This window comes from Leptosomus discolor, chromosome 1, assembly GCF_034619465.1.
Source record: "Leptosomus discolor isolate bLepDis1 chromosome 1, bLepDis1.hap2, whole genome shotgun sequence".
Classification (NCBI taxonomy): domain Eukaryota; kingdom Metazoa; phylum Chordata; class Aves; order Leptosomiformes; family Leptosomidae; genus Leptosomus; species Leptosomus discolor.
Window position 1 is genome coordinate 201,159,956 of NC_141391.1, and position 19,938 is coordinate 201,179,893.

Genomic DNA, 19,938 nt, shown 5'->3' on the forward strand with positions numbered 1-19,938 from the left:
GCCAAAAAAAAAAAAAAATCCTGATTGTAGATCCTTTCCTTACCATTAAGTCTTTTATGAGCAAAACCCAACCAAAAAAAAGACACCCTAGTCCATCCTCTACGAATACTAATTTTCTGTTTGCTTCCTTTTGTTTTGCTATGTCCAAGATGGTTTTGTTCAATATAGCTATTCTGTTTATTTACACCCTTTAACATATTGTTCCAGGCACCCAGAAGTACATCTACTTTGGTAGGTATTGGCTCTTTCTTTCTAGCAAATTTTTCAGCTTTCACATCTGTATAGAAATATTGAAATAACATTTGTGTTGAAGATTTACAGTTTGGTCTTTAAATGGTAGATTTTCACTGATCAAATCTCCCTCTAACATAAGCAATCAGTGCAACTGCTGATGTACCAGTTCATAACTTCAATTTCCTTCGGGATATCCTCACTGGCATATACCCTCTTGGCAGGGTATACAGATTAATCTGGCTCTTACAGTCTTTTGCGTTGTAATGGAATGCTTGAGCAGGGATATGCTGGATTCTCATCAGATTGCTTTTCATAACTAATGCTATCTTGCTTGAGATGCTAGACAGCTTTTTGGGTTTTGCTAGTGTGTGAACAAAATGTGAAATGTCTAGTGCCTTGTTGTAGAGCCTTTAGCTGTCCAAGTTTTCTCATAACAAAGTTAGTGTCAAATCCAAACAAGAAAATTATGTCTCCCTCACTTCTGTGTCCACAGTCTCAATTATAATAGCTGCAGTTAATGCATTTTCAGCTGTTGACAACTGCAGTTTTGGCCCTCAAACAATGACTAGGAGCAGCTCCATCCCTGCTTCCAAATACACCAGAACTAACCCTAGGAATATATCACTGATTCCTTTGCAATTCTTCAGCTGTACCTGAAAGACAATGCCTAATATTGAAAACTGAGCAATATAAGCTGTGCTACAGAAAAATGCTTTAAATACAAAACCAACAACAACAAAAAAGAACCATAAAAATAAGAGATTAGACTAAAACTGGCTGTAGTATGCTATTGCCAATGTCTTTTTCTCATTAGAATCTTCAGCTGTTTATCACATTCATTCTGTATTTCTACATATTTTAGTTCCAGATTTCTTTATGACATACCTAAGGTTAGAGATAATGCTGCTTTGGCTTTCTCAGTGGTGCTTTAACATATTGCTGAAGCTCAACTACTATTCTGATCCTTTTATGAAAAACACCCCAACAAACAAACAGAAATGTTTTGAAGAGAAAGGCTGAAATGTTTGGTGCTAGCTTTATTTTAAAATTTATTTTATTATAAAGTAGAAGAATAACCTCTTGCACCAGTATGGGGCTAACTGGATGGAAAGCAGCTTTGCATAAAAAGACCTGGGGGTTCTCGTAGCCACCAGGTTCAACATGGTCCAGTGATGCACCCTTGCAATGAAACAGGCCAGCAGCCCCCTGGGCTGTGTTAGGCAGAACATTGCCAGCAGGTCAAAGGAGGCAATCCTTCCCCTCTGCTCATCACTGGTGAGACACACCTGGGTATCGTGTCCAGTACTGGGCTCCCCAGTACAAGATAGATATTGATGCACTGGGGTGCATTCAGCAAAGGGACACGAAGGTGATTAAGGGATTGGACCAACTCTCATCAAAGACAGGGCCAAGAGGGCTGGGACTGTTCAGCCTAGAGAAGAGAAGGCTCAGGGGGATCTTATCAATGTACATAAATACCTGATTGTAGGGTATAAAGAAGACAGAGCAAGGCTATTCCTAGTGGAGCCCAGTGACAGGACGAGAGGAAATGGACACAAATGGAAATGTAGAAAATTCCACCTAAACATAACAAAGATCTTTTTATTATCAGGTTGATCAAACATCAGAACGGGTTGCCCAGAGAGGTTTTAGAACCTCCCTGTTTGAAGATATTCAAAAGGCATCTAGACATGACTCTGAGAAACCCTCTGTAGCTGATCCTGCTTTGAGCACTGGGTTTGGACTAGACGATACCCAGAGGTCCCTGATGACTTCAGTCATTCTGTGATTCTGTACTTTATAGAATGCTGAGCATAGTACCCATTAGCTCATTGACTCCTGATGAATACTGATTTGTTGTTTGCAACAGATGTGGTGGAGGGTCTCAGGGTAGCAAGACAGGGAAACCAGTTTGTCATTTTCTTCTTGAAACTCTTGAAAATATTAGTATAAAGAAAATTCTTATTAAAGCATGTTTTATACAACACTTCATTTTTCTAATTGACAGAGTATATAGTGACAAGTTTGAATAAATTAAAAGAGTAATAAATCTGAATTTAAATCCTCTGCCTTACAACACTACACAAAGATGTGTGTTGCATGTATAAGCCTCTGCTGAACTTTGTAACTTTTTTTCTTGTGGAACCATCTTCTGTTTTCTCGTGGACGTTTTCACCTGGGTATTTCACTGCTTTGAAGGGGTTCTAGAATTGCCACTATGTTCCAAATACCCAAAGTGCAAATTGAATAAGAACTTGCAAATAGGCACAGGGATACCACTTAGTATACTATATAATTCTACTGTTAAATAAAGGATCTAATTTAGCAGAAAGGACACACCAGTTAACTCTGTGTTAACAATATACTTCCTTCAAATGTCTAGTTATGTAAAAAGGAATAGATTTTTGCCCTAATGTTTACTCCTGTGTTTCCGCCTTCAACTGTCTATTCTTGTCTTCCTTTCTGCTTCAGCTACATAAGTTATGGGGGCAAGGGAGAGAGTTATTAGGCATTTTTTGTGTGAAAGAGGGCTAGAGAGCTATGAAGCTGTAAGGGCAATTTAAACAGGAGAGAAAACAATGTTGGCTTTCTTTGATAAACTTGTTTTATGCACTCTCACTATAGATGTACTTACAGTGCATTAGTACACATTACCTTGATTTCTATGGGAGTTTCGTGCCAGATTAAAAGAAAGGTCAAAAAATAAATATTCTACTGCTACTGAGCAAACTTTTTGCCCAGCTCAGTTCCTTGGTCTTCATAAACAAAAATAGTTATTGATTTTCTCCTCCAAAATAACATCATATCTCTTATTAAGCCCTCTGTAATTTTCTCCATTCAATCTACTTTTACAAATACATTACTTTAATAGCACATTATTCATCATGGAAATATCTGCTTATGTTATGCCTTGTAGTGGAACATATAATGACATGGCTTTACCTCAGGGATTTTCATTCTTATTACTTCTACACTTCACCGGTTTTTACACTGTGGATGCCATCATGGTCTAAAAGCCTGTCAATGACAACAGGAATGAAACATAACAATACCAGAGGCTGGATGGGCTGTAGCAAGACCTGTATCATGTCTCCATATCAATGAAGTATCTCAAAATTTTGCCTTGTCTTTTTATAAGGTTTCAACAACAAGTAGTGCATCCTTTTCATGCACTAAGAGACACCATGGTGATTTCTTCATATCTCTATATTAAGACAACATTTTTACACTGTAAAGGACTGTTAACTACATTTCATAATAATCTTCTCCTAAGCACCATTAAAGTAATTAACAACCTGTTAATCAAGGCATTAGACCTTCAGCATCACACAATAAATTGTAAGTCCACAGCTGGTAGGAGACCCTTTCAAGAGAAACACTGCTTACGAAAACAACAGCCAGAACTGTGAAAATTTGTTTGTTCAGTGGTGGAGAACTTCCAGCGTCCACTAGAGAAGAACAAATATCTGACTTAAATTGCTCCAAAAATGTACTTAAATAACTATCATAATAAGAATCTGCACTTCCACCAGCTAGAGCTCCATCAAAATTGGTTAATTATTGTCTTAAAGGCTACTTCCTTAAAGGATGTAATTTTGCTACAATAGCTATGTAGTGGGTCATTAACTACCCTTCAGCGTCAATTATTTGATATTATGGTGAGCTATTCAGGGAAACTTTAAAGCAGAGAACAAAGATCTTGTGGGACATTAGGAAGCAGGTAAAGCAAAAGCTATCATGTCCATCAATCTTGAGATATCTTGAGTAAATAATTTGCCAATAGCTAGTATTCTGCAAGTTTCCTTAATATTGTTCGAGTGAATGCAATAACCAATAGCTATAATTCTCATGCTATGTTTTAAGTTTATGAATTTTAATTTTCTCCTCTGCCCCGTTTTAAAACACTATCACACTGTCATAACATAACAACATTAAAGGAACATAGCTCAAGACCCTTTCACGTACAGAAGTGCCTTTTCTTATTTGTCTAGGGAGCGAACTGCTGTAAGACCAAATTAACTCACATGGTATGACATACCTCACTCAGCCTTTGCCACAAGAGTTGCCACGACAAAAGTTGCTGTGCCCTACTTAGGAAATCAGCACAGAAACAAGCAGCATAATGGCACCATTATGGGAACATTAATAAACTGTCTACCACTTAGACCATTTTAGAAAAGTCTAGGGGCTACATGGCTGCCAAAATGATTGCCACTACATTGTCACAATGCACTAGAGCAAGTTGATCAATATAGCTTTGTAAATTTGAGATGAAGAGCTGCACTATCCCTCCTGAGCTTTCCAGTAGACTCAGATCTTAACACTTCTGCAAGAAATGAGTTGAAGAAATTATATGTATCAGAAAATACCTAATTTGCCTTTAACCATCCTTTACTTTCCCAGTCATTAAAACAATCAATTCCTGTGTCAATCCAAAAGCGAGCCATTTTACGTGAAAACTTTTTCTATTCCTCTCCCGAGCTGTCATGTTTCTCTGTTGTACGCGCCTTTCCTTTTTTTTTTTTTGTTTTTTAGCCTGGTTAAGCAGTAAGCAAGCAAAATTGCTAGATTTGCTAGGGCTTCTTTTTTGTTTTTTTTTTTGCAGTCGTTCAGTGTAAGAGCAAACGAAGGATGAATGCAGAGAGCAGCAACAAAATGAAGGTGGAAAAATAGAAAATGCTGCTTTGCTCTTTCAGTTATTGAATTTTCTTAGGCAGTCACACTCTTGGTAGCTGAATGCCATCATTTTGCTAAAAGTGTGAAAATGCACAAGAGCATCTTCTGCTTCTAACCTCAGTTCAGGCTCCCTTACCCATGTCCTGCACTCCCACTGCTGCTGCCACAGGCTACTTACACATCCACTTTTCCTCCAGAGGCTCTCACCCTTTCTTTGTTGTTCGGGAAGAACAAAGCTTTAGCTTCAAACCTGCAAGTCCCTCCTCAAGACTCACTTCTGTAACTATTACGGACTCCGAAGGTGTGACAGCATCTAGCACAGCTCAGCAAATTCCTGGCCACAGCCCCCCAACCCCAACATGACAGCAAACCTAACATATCCATGAACTAAGAACTACAACCCATAAGCACATACAGCCAAGACAATACTGCTATTTACCTCAGATTTGTTCTCCAGTATTAGAAAAAAGAGACAAGGGAGTTACAGATAAACAGAAAACAGTACTCTCAGCCATTGCATTTCAAAGGGAGTCAGAGCACAACAAGGTTCCCAATAGGCTGCAGAGCAAGGAGGATTTCTCATTACTAGAACAGTGGATTTGCTAACATCTTTAAGGAAAACATGCAGATCCTAGCTGTACATGCTTCCTGACAGTTGCAAACTCATATAAACCTGTATCTCTGTGAGTTACGCTTCTGCTCTCTCCTTGCTCTTAAAAAGCAGGGAGCGATTTTAATACTTAAAGGGATTCAAGGAAGTAAAATTGTCTTCCCCTATTTCTACATTTCTTAGTCTGAAAATCCTAAACATTTGCTACACTTTCAGAAATCCTTCTTCAGGATAGGAATGGAAGATGTGAAGGAATAAAATGTGTAAGAACAGACAATTTTTGTGCTCAAACAACTTGACACCGGATGCTGAAACCCTTAGGGGCTAGACCTACTCTCAAATTTGCTCACAAGAACACTACTCAGTTCAACACAAGATACCATAATGAGGTGATCTGAGGCACATCTCCTGAGACACAAGGCTATGGAAAGGAAAAACCTTATGAAGAATGGAAAATTTAGGATGAAACTTACATTCTGTGGATTTATTTGAGAATTTCTTCTTCCATCCATCTTCCTGATATGCAACTGTGTTAGAATTAATACACACTCCATTCCATCTCTATGGATAAAAGCCAAACAGATTATTTAGCCTATATTTTTAGTACAACATAATGAATACACAGTTCTGCAATATCTGCCTTGTAAATAACCACAAAAGCATTCATTTTTCAGATTTTCATCACGAATATTTTTGTGTCACTTCAGTCCACCCATCTTCCCTGAAGACAAATAATTTGATTTAACAGGGAGAAGAATTTTAACATAAACCAGAGTTCATGCACACAGGGGAAATCACTAAAGAAACCAAGTTTATGATCTCTGTACTGTGAATAAATAGCTCTTTGATACATGCTATAGAATAAAATAAATATATCAGCTAGTTTGTTAGCACTTATTGCACATGTAAATACAACATATGTTAAAAAATTGAATCCTTAGTAAAGACAAAATATGATTTTCCATTAACATTCAGCAAATCCCTCTGTTGAAGCCACATTAAAATATTCTTACACATCTTGACCTATAGTGATCTGTCAAAGTGGTCTATAAATCATTATTTCTTGATCATGATACTGTCGCTAGACCTTCCATTTCACTGATGTTTTCAGTGGCTGAGATTGGGGTCAGCTTCAGAGCAGAAGACTCTTGCTGAAAACAATTCCCAGCTGAACTGGGTAAGGCACAAAGACAGTGAGAGGTTTTAATGATCAAAACCAACACCCTGAGCTGCACTTTGAAGAGGCAGCAGGTCATTTAGGGTCTGATACATGAAGAGTAGATGCTGACTGTGCCAAAGAACATAATTTCCGGCAGGCCCATCCATTGAGATGACAGCAGCCGTCGCTCTCCTTCCACAGGAGCAGGGTGACTAACTTCCTCACCCCCAGGGACCGCACAGTTCCCCAACAGCAATGTACTGCTCCCATAGCCCCGTCCTGCTCTTCTTTGGTCTCTCTTTTCAGCAGGAAAGGAGAGGAGTGATGCCATCTTTGCTCCAGGGAGGAAATCACAGGTGCTTTCTCTAGTGAGGGAGTGGGCAGGGGGTAAACCCTCTTCCCTGTCCCCAGTGCAGAGCACAGCCGGGCAGCAGCAGTGACTTAGGACCACAGCTTGGACATACACTGCTCTGGCACCTCCATGGGCCACCCCAAACTCTCTGGAAAGTCCTGGAAGAAGAGGTTCACTATGTCACTGGGAATTCATGTGAAAATCCAGCTTTAACCTAACCAAAAAAACCAACCAACCAAAACAATTTTAATTTGGTATCCTTTACGCTTGTCCAGTTCAAATATCAGCAGGAAAAAATGTAGAATTCAATTTTCAAATGCTTTAACATAGTGTGACGTGGTGAGCCCGACTCAGATTTTTGAACATTTGGGTGTGCACACGGTAGACAACAGGGCAGTGGCTTGGAGTTTGCCGCAGGGAAATTTGTTCTGGTATTGCTGAAACAGAAAATTCATTTGTGTGGAGGCAGTGCTGGGATGCTGTTAGAAGAAGCCAGGGGCTCTGACAGACCAGTAAGTGTGGCTGAGGGTATTATCACCCCATCTGTCCACCCCCCCTTTTCTCTCCAAAGTCAGCGTTCCGGTAGCAGAAGCATCAGAGGCAAACGTACCTGCTGCTCAGCAGAGATCGCACTCTCAGCTCATCAACGCTTCAAGCCGCAGAGCCACCCGACTGCTGCTGTGACAGAGGAGATCACGGTGGCTTCTGTCACCCTGCTCTGGGGTAGCAGCTCCCAGCAGCATGGGACAGAGGAGAGCTGAGGGTGGTAACACCTTGGATCACGGCTGCTCAGTCTGACAGAGCCCATCTGTCAAAACCCAAAGTGAGAAAGAGAGATAGATTACACAGGAACTGTGGTTGTATTAAGGCTATATCTAAAGTCACACTTTCCCAGGAAAAATTACGTAATTAAAAGTCAGTTACCATGCTTGGTATTTATGCACAGTATCTGTAGCAGCACATTCAATTAAAATTAAATAATAGAAAATAAATCTCAGCTGGAGCACTGCCTGGATAAGTGCCCAAGCAGGAAGTGGAGTTGTATTGTCTGAACGATTTATGTTTATGAGCAATTCATGAAACAGATTTTTCTGTTGATTCCGCACTTTTCACTGATAATTACAGAACATTTTAGATGTGAGGAGCTGCCACTCTATTGAAACAAATTTTCTACTCCAAACAAACAGGAGGTAAAAATAACCCTGTAATCTTATCAAATTTTTAAGGGGAGAAGAGAGTTTAAAAATTCATTGTCTGTTTCCCATGTATTCTGAGGTTTCTTTTGGTATTACAAACATGATTTATAATACTTTAAAGTGTATATACTTTGAAGTCCCTACCCATTGCCAGAATGGACAAAGCAGACTCTTGCATAAAACACAGCTTTAACTGTCAGTGCACGTTTTTAAACAATAGGGTCTGTGTAATGTAGAGCCTGGCACATGCATTCCAGCTTTTCTACAAGACTTTTACATAAATCTGGGCAAGCCACATCACCTCTCACTGCTTTATCTGTGAGCGTAGGGAGGTATGGAAAGTCAATGTACTCCTTTACCTTGGCAGGACACTGAGAGGAGAAAAATATGGAGAGTGGGCACATCTTCACATATGGTTATGTCTATAGCAGTAAACTAAACAAGGTCAAGACACAAGCCAAGTGCTCGTCTGCAACTCTCCATTCAGTTAAGCTGTTACTGCAGTCCCTAACACTGGTTTTGGCTTTGCTATCTCAAACATTGCCTAGGAAGAGCTCAGGGCTAGTAAGGGCAGCGAAGGGTAGTGAAGGGCAGCGAAGGTAGTGAAGACACTGGCAGCCTGGGCATGGCAATCTCATTTTACGGGAGAAGTGGAGCAGGAATCTTTCTGGCTGGACACACGACGTGCAGCACCAACAGGCCTCAAGACAGAAGACCTGCCACTGCCTGTTTTATTTACTAGTATAGACATAGGCTGTAAAAACCTCTGATAAAGGGACATAGCTTCTAGTTACAGACAATATAAAACTAGATTAATGGTAAGAGTCAAGCACATACTGTTGTTTGTCAATTTGACCTGCAATTAGATCCACACAGACAGTTTCTTGGCTGGAGTCTCCAGGACATGAACCATGTTTTCCAAGTACAGCCATAGCCTTTGCAGGGTCTGATTCTGTTGATACATGCATTTCAAATGATTTTCTGTAAAGACTAGACTCAGGGTCGATGACCTGAACCTCAACAGCATGACCTCCATCTCTCTAGCAGCGTATGTGCTGCTGCAAGGACCTCTCCTACTTGCGCATTGGTGTGAGTCAGGCAAGCCAGACTGCCAAGAAGTCCTGCAGAGCCGCAATCCAAACACATTAGACTGGGAAATACATAGACTGGGAAAACACTTCTCTAGCAAACACCCCAAGAACATGCTGTTGGAAGAACTTTTGGTGAAAGACACGGTTGTGTAACAAAGCACTCCCCAAAGAGAGTAAGAGAAAAATTGGTTTAAAAAATTCCTGATGGAAAATTCTGTCCTACTTAAATCAAAGCACTTTTGCAGGAATGTTTCCATCTATAGGTTTTACAAAAATAGTCTACTCATTCCTTTTTGATATAGCTGAAACATTTCGTTTTGAGAAATCCAGAGCATTCTCCTTCACTGCTAGTGATACTGTGTTTTATTGCAGAGTCTCTCAGAACTGACAGGCTGGGAGTTGCCTGAAGTCAGCAACTGACTGTCTGTCCGTTCCTCTGCTTTTTAGGTACGATCAACTGAAATACAGCATCTCTGGCAGAGCTTTGTCTAATCTGACCTCACCAGGCTTTTTTTCATGGATTTCATCCTGCTTAGCCATCAAAAAGTTATTCTCAATGTCTAACATAAATTCACCTCATCATTCTGGAAATATTATAGAAAAATATCATCAGTCACTCCCCTCCGCCTGAATATCTATAGTACAGTAGGACAAATAATATCAAGACAAAGTGTTTGGTCCTAATTGAAAAAAAAACACCCATAATGTCATAAAAAACCTCACATTTTGTCATTTTTTGACAATTTTTGACATGTTTTTCATAAGCAGGATCACAAATGTTCATTTCAGCTTAACACTATCAGATAATCAGAATTTCCTGCAGAATGGCCACCCTGACTTCCAGATCTGTGCTGTCTCTTCACGATTAAATGTGCTGGACTACCTCAGTGAACATCTGCGAATGTAAGCAGAGGCCATAGGGTGCTTCTTCAGCTTTGTCTCAGCTGAAGACAACCTTGGGTGAGCTCTCAAGTATGGCACAGGCTGAGCAGGGAAGTGAGATCAGGAGGGACCACAAGAAAAGAATGTTGGAGGAAATTATTGAAGTATTCTTAAATCGTGAAGATCTTATTACCATACCAAAAGTAGGGGCAGTGAGAACAGCAGGGAAATCTCTGCAAATAGACCTGAATCTTGGCACAGGGAGATTTGCTATTTACATAGGACATAGCTGCCTTTTACTTTTTGAGTATCGACTGGGAGTGCTACATTTCCCAAATTAATGAAAATCAAGAGTTAAGTTAAATGACATAATAAATTCCAGAGATTGATTTTTATGTTAGGAGTCATCTTTATGCAAAGCATAATGTATCATCCTAAATGTTACTCATTCAGTAATACTATTATAACACAATTCCTTGGTGATGGCCAGGAAGAAGTTGTCCAGGGCATTCATCAACACTGTCACTATGTAATTTTTTTTTTTTTTTTTGTCTACTATGAAACCTGACTGTAAGAGATCTCAGATATTGGTTGAGATAAAAACTGGGAGACAGTTGTTACCAGAGCTGGTTCAGCTGTGGGTGCTCCATTCCTCTGCTTTTCTGTGTGCTAAGACACAATTCACCTCTAACAATCAAATAAAGGCAAACAGGGAGCTTTGGGGCCAGAATACTAGTAAAGGGTTTTTTGTAACTGGCACCTCTAAACAATGCTGATGGAGCACTGAGTGTATCACCACTAGCTCCCAGAGGCGTCTTACAAAACACTACATAAAGGGTTTGCAAATGGGGTTTGCAATGAGGGGGGAGCCTTGAGCTTTTTGTCCCTTTCCCAGCTCCACCCCAGCTCAGCCTAGGCAAGGACTAAGCAGACTCTGAGGGAAGACTGCCATCTACTGAACCACAGCCTTTTGCTGGGCTGCCCACCCAAACACAGCTTGCTCAGTCTGGGAGTTCCATGTGTTCCCTCCTGCAGCCTTCCCTGCCCATGGGACATGGCCTTTCCCCTCTCTAGTCTTCCTTAAATACAATGCAAGCTGTATAAGTCTATAGAAATACCATCTAGGTACAGAGACAGAAATCAAAACCCTCTTTTATTTCCTGTTTTATAAATTAATTTCTTATTTATATAGCAAGAATAACAGCTAAGCATACCTGTAGTGGTTGGATTGTTCTGGGGATGATTAACTCAAAGATGTAAATGTCCACATCTCTCAGCAGCACTGCAAAGGAATCATCCTTCTTCATAAAGAATAAGAAATTGATCTATCCTCTTCTAAACGCAGAAAGCATTACATCTGCTGAGCAACATCCCTATTCATCAGAACAGTAACCTGCTGCTACATTATCTGGGCTGTAAGGGTGCTACCGTATTTCTTCATTTCATTATAATAAATTAGCTGCTTGGCTATTAACGTGCTTCATGTTTAAGCGAGATAGGCACCAGCTCCTAAAGACTCAGAGCCAGTCCGTTACATAAACTGTCCCAGAGTTCATTTAATTACTGCAGTGCCCAAGTCCTTAAATGAAACTTCCTCCTTCAGATATGCCCCATCAACAGAGAGTGGAATCAATAAGGCTCATTTGAAGCAATTTACCCACCGTGGTCTGTATTCCAGGCAGTGCTTGCATTCATCTGGATAGTATTAGTTTATCATATGTCTCTGAAGTATTTTCCTGTCGAACTTTCTTGTTCCATGCTCTTACAGATGAATGAACAGTGTCAAAACAATTTCAATCTGTTTTATCTTTGTGAGAATTTCAGAGCTGGGGGTGGGAGGTGAGGGTGATTATCTAGGTCCGTGAGGGCTTTGGAACAAGGACAGTGTCTTTTCTGATTGTCACAGACATACTTTAGTTGCTACTCAGCCTTCAGCCTATCACCCTAAATAAAAAAAGATATCAATTTACTGTATCATCCTAACAACCTTTATGGTTCTTTGCTTAGCCAAGGCAGTTGCCTCCTCAGGGTCTTTCTTCCTCACTACCTCAAACAGTGAAGAATTCAGTAAATGCAGTTGTAACTTGCCTGGCTACCAGTTTGTTATTGTTCAGTTACTTCAGCTCATTCCTTTATTCAGCAATTACAAAATATGCAGGATATCAGGCAGCTGAAATCATCTTTATCAGCAGTTTTAATCTGAAAGAAAGGGACATCAGGTAATAAAAGAGACAGACTGAAGTTTCTTAGCAGTCTGCTTGACTCACAGAGATCAGAGTGAAGAAGACATGTGTTCCCAAGTGACCATTTAAGAATTAACCTTTAAAGAGGGCATTTGCTTAGATTGAAAAGAAATGAGAATTCATTACTTATAAAGATGTGGCCCGAGCTTGTTCCTATTCTCCTGGTGAGGCATCACTCCCTTAAAGAGGTTTCCTTTGACTTTCAGATGATTAGCTATCATTCAGTAATACCAATACACTCAAACACACATTTACTAACATGAGGTGTCTCCTTCCTCCAATCCAGGCATCACAGGCTGTCCTACAGACAAAAAGCTCATTTGAATTTCAACAGCCTGAGCCCACATGAAGGAACAAGCAGGAATTTCTGGACAAGAAGCATGATACAGCTGTATAATTATGGTATCGCTATATGTAAAATATGCAACTAACTGATTATTTTAAATGATGCTTGTAACTCAAACTGATGCATCCACTTCATGTACAGCTTGATTGTCAAGACTTGTGTCAATAAGATGGAGTGGAGCAGAGAAGAAGATGGCTGCTGCTGTCTATAATAAGAAAAAAAGTACAGAAGGATTGTTTCAGTGCCATGGAGACACTGCCAAGAGGGTCTTTTTCCATTGCATTAATGTATGTATAACAATTACAGAGAGGCTTTTTGTTTGCTTGTTCCAGCTGTAGAATGCAACGTGACACTTCTGCTCACACCATTGTGTTCATGTCTACTGCAGAGGATAAAGGCTTTTTGGAAAGAAACCACAAATTCAGCTAGAAGAAAATCCTGCCTTCGTATCCCAAGTAAGCATCTGCATTGTGCAGTTAAGTTTACAGTAATCTGATTTTTTTTTTCCTGTTAAATTTTAAATGAGAACGTCTATGGCCTTATTTTGGGATGCTTTTCATGCCTTTCTTTTTTTTTACGATGAAAACAGACTTTTGTTTCTTGAACTTCTTCACAAATTGAAACATGCAAAGGGTTGGATATTGATTTTGATCGGGAGGCACTCAATAGTAGACCCTGGTCTTGCAAAGAGATCAGTGCAAAAACATCCTTGCGCTTGAGGCAAAAATAGGAACTTATTCAGAGGGAGATTAGCTAAATCTTCTGCCCCTTTGTTTTAGAGAACTGGCTCTGTTTGGACTAGGAAACAAAAGTGAGTAAGTGTATTTCCAGGACATTGACTTCCTTGCAGTTTTGTATGGAAAAGGACAGTGCACCTAGTTTGTGAGATTATCCTTGATTTGTAACAAAGACATGTCTTCTAAGCAAAAATCTTCACCCCACAAAAAGTGTGCTTGATTGAGAGATTTAGTGGTAAGAGGAAGACTCTTCCAGTTCCCACAAACCAAACAGCTATGAGCAAGACAGTCAAGGAAACCTAATCACTTTCTTATATAGAACTTTTTCCAATGACAAAAAGCTAAAAGCGAATGAAAAGGAAACAAAGCGAAAGTCCATCTTGTGGCATGCTGAATGCCCTTCTCTCCACACAGTTCCCTGGGAGATAACGATGCTCAGCAGCTCATATGTTTCTTGATTTTTGCTACAGTTCATGTGCAGAACATTTAAGAAATGAACACAAATTTTGCACGCTAGTGGTGTCAGCCCAGGACCTTTCCTGAGAATGAGATTCACTTTGAAAAAACAATCAGAAAACACCCACTGTTCAGCAGGCCCTATACACAGTGAGGTGGACTGAGAACAGCGTGTCAGCTTTAATTTTAAATGCGTCTGATTTTTGTTATTTATATAGAATTCTTTTCATTTTTCTCATGCTGATGCCCTGATTTTTAATTTCTTTAATTCTCATTATGGTACATGAGAGTTGATACAATCACATCATAATGTCAAATGTTTGCAAATAAATAAGTATTTATGGACTTCAAAAAATTAAATTATGCAAATGTAGTTCAATAAATTGTGAAAAGATATATTACTCTCAGCACTGCATTGTGTGCATCTTCTTAAAAAAAATTCTTTTCAACTGATATTATGAGCTTGATAGAGCATGACATTTCCACTGGAACTGTCACAGTTTAATTACACGGCACCATATGTATCCCAAGTATTTCTAAAATGGGTAGAATTTGCAATGGAAATGTATATCAGAATAGCTATGTGACCTGTGCAATAGCCAGTTTTCAGAGCTATATAGTAATCACATACAGAAAACATCAAAATGTTCTCAAAAAAAACAACCGAGACACCATTTGTGAGCATTATGCTGAAAGAAAAGGACCCAGCACATGCAGGGCCAAATGTCATCTGCCCACAGTCCTCATTACTCTGAAAGGACCAGGTTGCTTTCAGCCTGCATTGCATTGGGTCCCATAAGAAGATCACTCAGTTTTTACAAGGCAAGAGGAATTTCAACCAGCAGGAATGTGGATATTAAAAACAGGGGCATTATAGAAAGAAGTGTGTACTAATTTCAAAACAGCTTGTCTTCAAGGTACAGATACATAATGGTGATGCCAACTCATACCTAAATGGAATGAATTTGGGAAACATTCTGAGTAGAGCATACTTTTTAAATTAGAGAAACCAATAAAACCAAAACAACAAAAGTTTGTTGATTTTTTTTTTCTAGAAATCTATGCACACTGCCCATACCCTTCAAAAGATACAGCCACCAGCATTTTTTTAACCAAGGCATGTGCCTGATTTCATCCTTAAAGTGTATCTGTTTTCAGTTACACTCAGTTTTACCAAGTTCAGCAAAGAAGCTGAGAATAGGCAAAGTAACCTATTACTCTGGAAAATGCAGGCCATTAAACATCTCCTCTAAAAATTTAATTACATAAAAAAAGATCTTAGCTAATCAAAGTTATACAGGAAGTCTGTGCGGGGTGACTCATGCCTTCCTCTGCATTGTGCTGGCAGAAAACAGAGCTGGTGGAGGCAATGCCTTCCCTGTCTCAGCGCAATGCACTCATCTGGCAGCTGTGGTGGACTCCGGCCACTCCGAATGCTGGCAGGGAAAGAGGCAGGGTGCGCCAGGACCTCACTTTGTACAAGCCAGAAAGTGACAGTGGAAGTACTGCAGCGCAAAGCAGTTACGATTTTCTACAGGGCACAGATCCTGTTACCTGCCTCTCTTCTCTTCGTACCCACTAGACATGTTTCCTGGCAGGAGCTGAACCCCTCATATAGCTACGTCGATTTCGATGCAGCTTCTGAAAGGCGTACATTAGACTTGTATCTATGATAGCTAAAAAAAATCCCTTCATAATCAGACTATGGGTACAGTGATAATCATGGTGCCCAATTATACAACTGTATATAAAATACCTAATGCTCCAAGAAGTAACATTATTCAATATTAAATTAAGATTTCTAAAAATAAAGTACACATCCTGAAACTTCTCTCTATATATGTCAGAAGAGTAATGCTGTATTTATAGCATAGACAATACTTCTATTAATCTTTCAATCAAACAGGGACTGAGACAATTGGCAAAATTCTTTTCACTGTTATTTAGTTGGCTGGCTTTTAACCACAGTCAAATTTTACATCAGTGTTTCTCCCCCACCCTTTTTTTATTTGATGTTTTTATATCTGTCAATCTTGAACAGGAAGATGTAGAAAGAATTTAAAATGTTGGTGTTTGATCATTCTAAACCTCAACGTGGTGGCAAGTATGAGGAACTGGGCAAGGCATCCAAGAAAGAAACCATTACGGTTATGACTGATGGAAGATGAGTCATCTGCTAAATCTCACCATGGCAGGCTACAGATCTTTAGTGATTTGTTACCCTCACTGCTTACCAAAGACTGTTCTCCATCTACCAGTCCACAAAAGAAAATACATCCCCACGGCACACGCATTCAACATAAGGTCAGCTGTCTATGGAGAAGAGTTTACCCTGAGATGCAGGACTATGCACGGACATCACCTGTAGAAGCAGCACATTTTGTCCTGCCAGCTGTGCTCAGGGGCAATGGGTAACAAAGAGGTAAAGCAGAAAGTTTAAGCATGTGGTATGAAGCTTACTGGGACTTTTTTGGCTCTTGCGCCATATTTGCAGTAGAATTCATAGCAGTGTCAAGGACCATTTCTTGGGAAATACCCTGCACCGTAAAAGGTTTGGATAAGCTTTTACAATTATAAATCATAAAAGGCACAAAAATGGGTGCATGATTTTTTACTGATTCTTTTCCTGGACTAATGAACCTCCTGAAATGCAGTTGTTTTAGTCTGTACACTTCTGGAAGTAACATGGAAAAGCATTTTACATTTTCACATAACAGTAATTGTAGGAGAAAATGTTGATCTTTTTCCTAAAAAGTGATATGCAGGATGGGATTCATCTCACCTGGTTTCAGCCATCTGAAATTTAGGTGTTTACTTTAAGTAAGCTATAGATTCACCCTATAATAAACCGAAAGACTGAAGAACCACCAGACAGAGATTCTCCCAAAGTAAAATAATTGGCAAAGATGACTAGTGCAGAGTGAGGTGATTTTCCCTATTAGGAGCACAGTGGGAGGTAGGAGGATTTATATTCTGTTTTAATGTTTTCATAGGGTACAAATCTTCACCATAAAAACTATTAAGTGAGGCCAGCTGGAAACATTCCCACTTAATATTTTAATATGGATTTCCCCAAGAGGAAATGTTTCGTCGTCGCTTAAGAAATTTGAAAAATGCTTGTTTGAAAAGAAACATTAGGAGGAAAAAAGTGATTTTGTGATGCATTCCAATAATGCAGTTGTTAAGTAATGGGATAAAAAGCTTGGCTGCACACAGACAGAGGAACACAGAGGCACAAACGTAGGAGGGGGAGCTCAAATTACACCCTGCCCCACTTCATCCCAGGTCCATCCCAGCCACCAGCCCGTCAAAGGCCCATCTCCGCACCCGTGAAGGAGAGCACAGGGACTCAAGCAGGTAGAAGAACCTCAGTAACCCAGTCAAAGAAACAGCCTGTGCCAGGCTCCTCCAGGACTGCCCCAGGAGAGCCTCAGCACCATGGGCTGGGGACATCCATCACCACAAGGCAGTGGGAGCTGCTCTCCAGGTCACCTTTCACACTGAGGAGGGCCACTGCACAAGGGCATGGGATTCACTGTGGGAGACAGAGGAAAAGCGTTTCAGGATTGCAAAGGACCGATTATGGGATGTTTAGGGCAGGAACCACAGGTGGGGAAAGGGAAGGATCAAGGTGATTTGGAGGAAGAACATGTATGGGATAAAGGGATCAATCCTGTTTGAACAGGTGCTGGTCAGTACACTTGCCTGGCCATGCCCTGCACCCAGTTAGTGCAATCTGTCCTGTCTTCTTGATAAGACACTTTCTAACTCTTTTCCTGTGTGAGGGACCCTCTGGGAGGGATGGGTGGGTGGGTGTGCATGTTTCTCTGGGAGTGAGGTGGGATGAGCGTGATGACCCAGACCTGCTCCTGCACAGACTGTGTGACTAAGCCAAGTTATAGGATGGATGCACAGTGCGTATGTGTGAGTATGTCAGTGCATGTGTGTGTAAAAGGGTATGTACCAGCAGCTGGAGTGAGGCTTCAGCCTTGGTGGCTCATGTCAAGTGCCAGAAACTGGGAATTCTGGGACCCAGGGATAGCTACTCATTGTCAGAGCCCAGATGCTGGAGAGATTCACATTGTACATACGGTATATTTCCACCAGCAATCCTCAGTCCTGCTCAGCATAATTAACATTTTCATTTTTATTTGAATGACATATTTCAATTGACTCAAAAAAAACCATGGAATTTTGCTCTAAAGAATATCTTCACACTGTTTTAAATGGGTTGCTCCTCCTGTTTTGAAGCACAGTATTCTCTATGATACCAAAGATATACTTCTATCTATTGCCTTTAGAAAAACTTACTGGTACAGATTCTAAAAGTATTTGCATCAAGAGTAGAAAATGTCTGAATGCCTTTCTGAAACTACAAGTTTGGGGAGTAATTCAGAAATCACACAGGGGAAATTTTATGGCCTCAGTAATGCAGTAGGACAGGTTAAATGATGAGTATGTTCCATTCTGGCCTTAAAATTTATTAACTTCCTCCCATTTTCCTGTTGATAGGTTCAGTGATACTTTCCAACCACACAGTCCTCTTGGATATTATATGGTGGCTGCATATAATTACTTCCATCTTAGAGCACAAAAAAACTGAGATTCAGAGGAGTTAAGTGACACAATCACCATGCAACAGTGCACTAGAACCCACATTAGACTTTAGATTTATTGAGTGGCCATCCTATGTGTAGTCCATCAGCTTCCCAGTGTCTAACAAGCTAGTTAAGTCCAGCATTGTTTTTTCTCCCCTTCAATAAAGCAAGGGCCATAACACCTTCTTATTTCTGTTTACTTACAAACTGCTCTCAAAGGTGATTTCAGCTCATGTGGAATTTCTTCAGTTATTTCTAAGCAACCTACCTTGGGCAACGTCAGCTGTGTAGCTTCAGTAACATGGAGCTCATTCCAAAATAATCACCTTAACATTAAAAAAAAAATATTTTGCATTCTCTGCTGCCATACTTGGTACAATGGCATGAAACCTGTACCAAGTACCTGTACCGCAGTGACTAGTTTAAAGGTAGCGAGGCATTCGGAGTGGATTCGAGCTGTGACTATGCACCATTACAGTGTACAGGTACCCCAAGCATAGCCGTGAAGATCCACTGCATTTTTTTTAAATTTCATGTGCACTTGACATCTGTACTCAGAAGTTCATGGATTTTTCAGGAGGTGTGATCATAACCTGCATATGCACCAATCTTATCTTTGATTGTCATTATGGGTAAAAGTATTTGCATTTTAAATGATCCATACTCATACAACATTTAATACAACAAATAATTATGACGAACACTCTCCCTAATACTTAGTAGAAAGAAAAACGTCTTAGAATTTGCAGTTTGAGATATAAAGTAAATTGGATTTTAATACTTAATTAAGTTGTTAAAAATTGACGAACACTTTTTACAGCACATTTAAAAAATATATTTCCTGTGTAAACTCTCAGAAGCAACTTAAAAAAACATGGAATGGAAACACCCTGCAGTGGCTCAGGTCTCTCCTCTCCAGTTGAATTCAAGGGCTGATTACAATGAGCTGTTTTCCACATCACCTCTGCCCCTTTCTCCATTTCACTCAGTACCTACAGAAGTTTTAGGAAGAGATGATAGGGTAATATACACAGAATTGATAGCACTATGCAGGTGACAACGAGCACCATGAGCAGCTCTTCCAGTCAGCTCTCCCAGCAGCAGCCTGTAAGCAATGCCTGAGCAAAGATGCAGAAATCCACAGAACTGAGAAAATACACTAAAGAACTTGCGTTTTTCATAACAATACCAAATACAAAGGGCACCCACCCCAAGAAAAAGCATTCAGCACACCCACACCCCTGGACTGTGTGACAAGTAACACAGCTGTAAAAACGTCTTTCCATCCTCCAGGTAGGAGATTGCCCATCACAGCCTTGTGCATAAACCCGGGGTGCTCTGCAGTCTGCCTTACTCC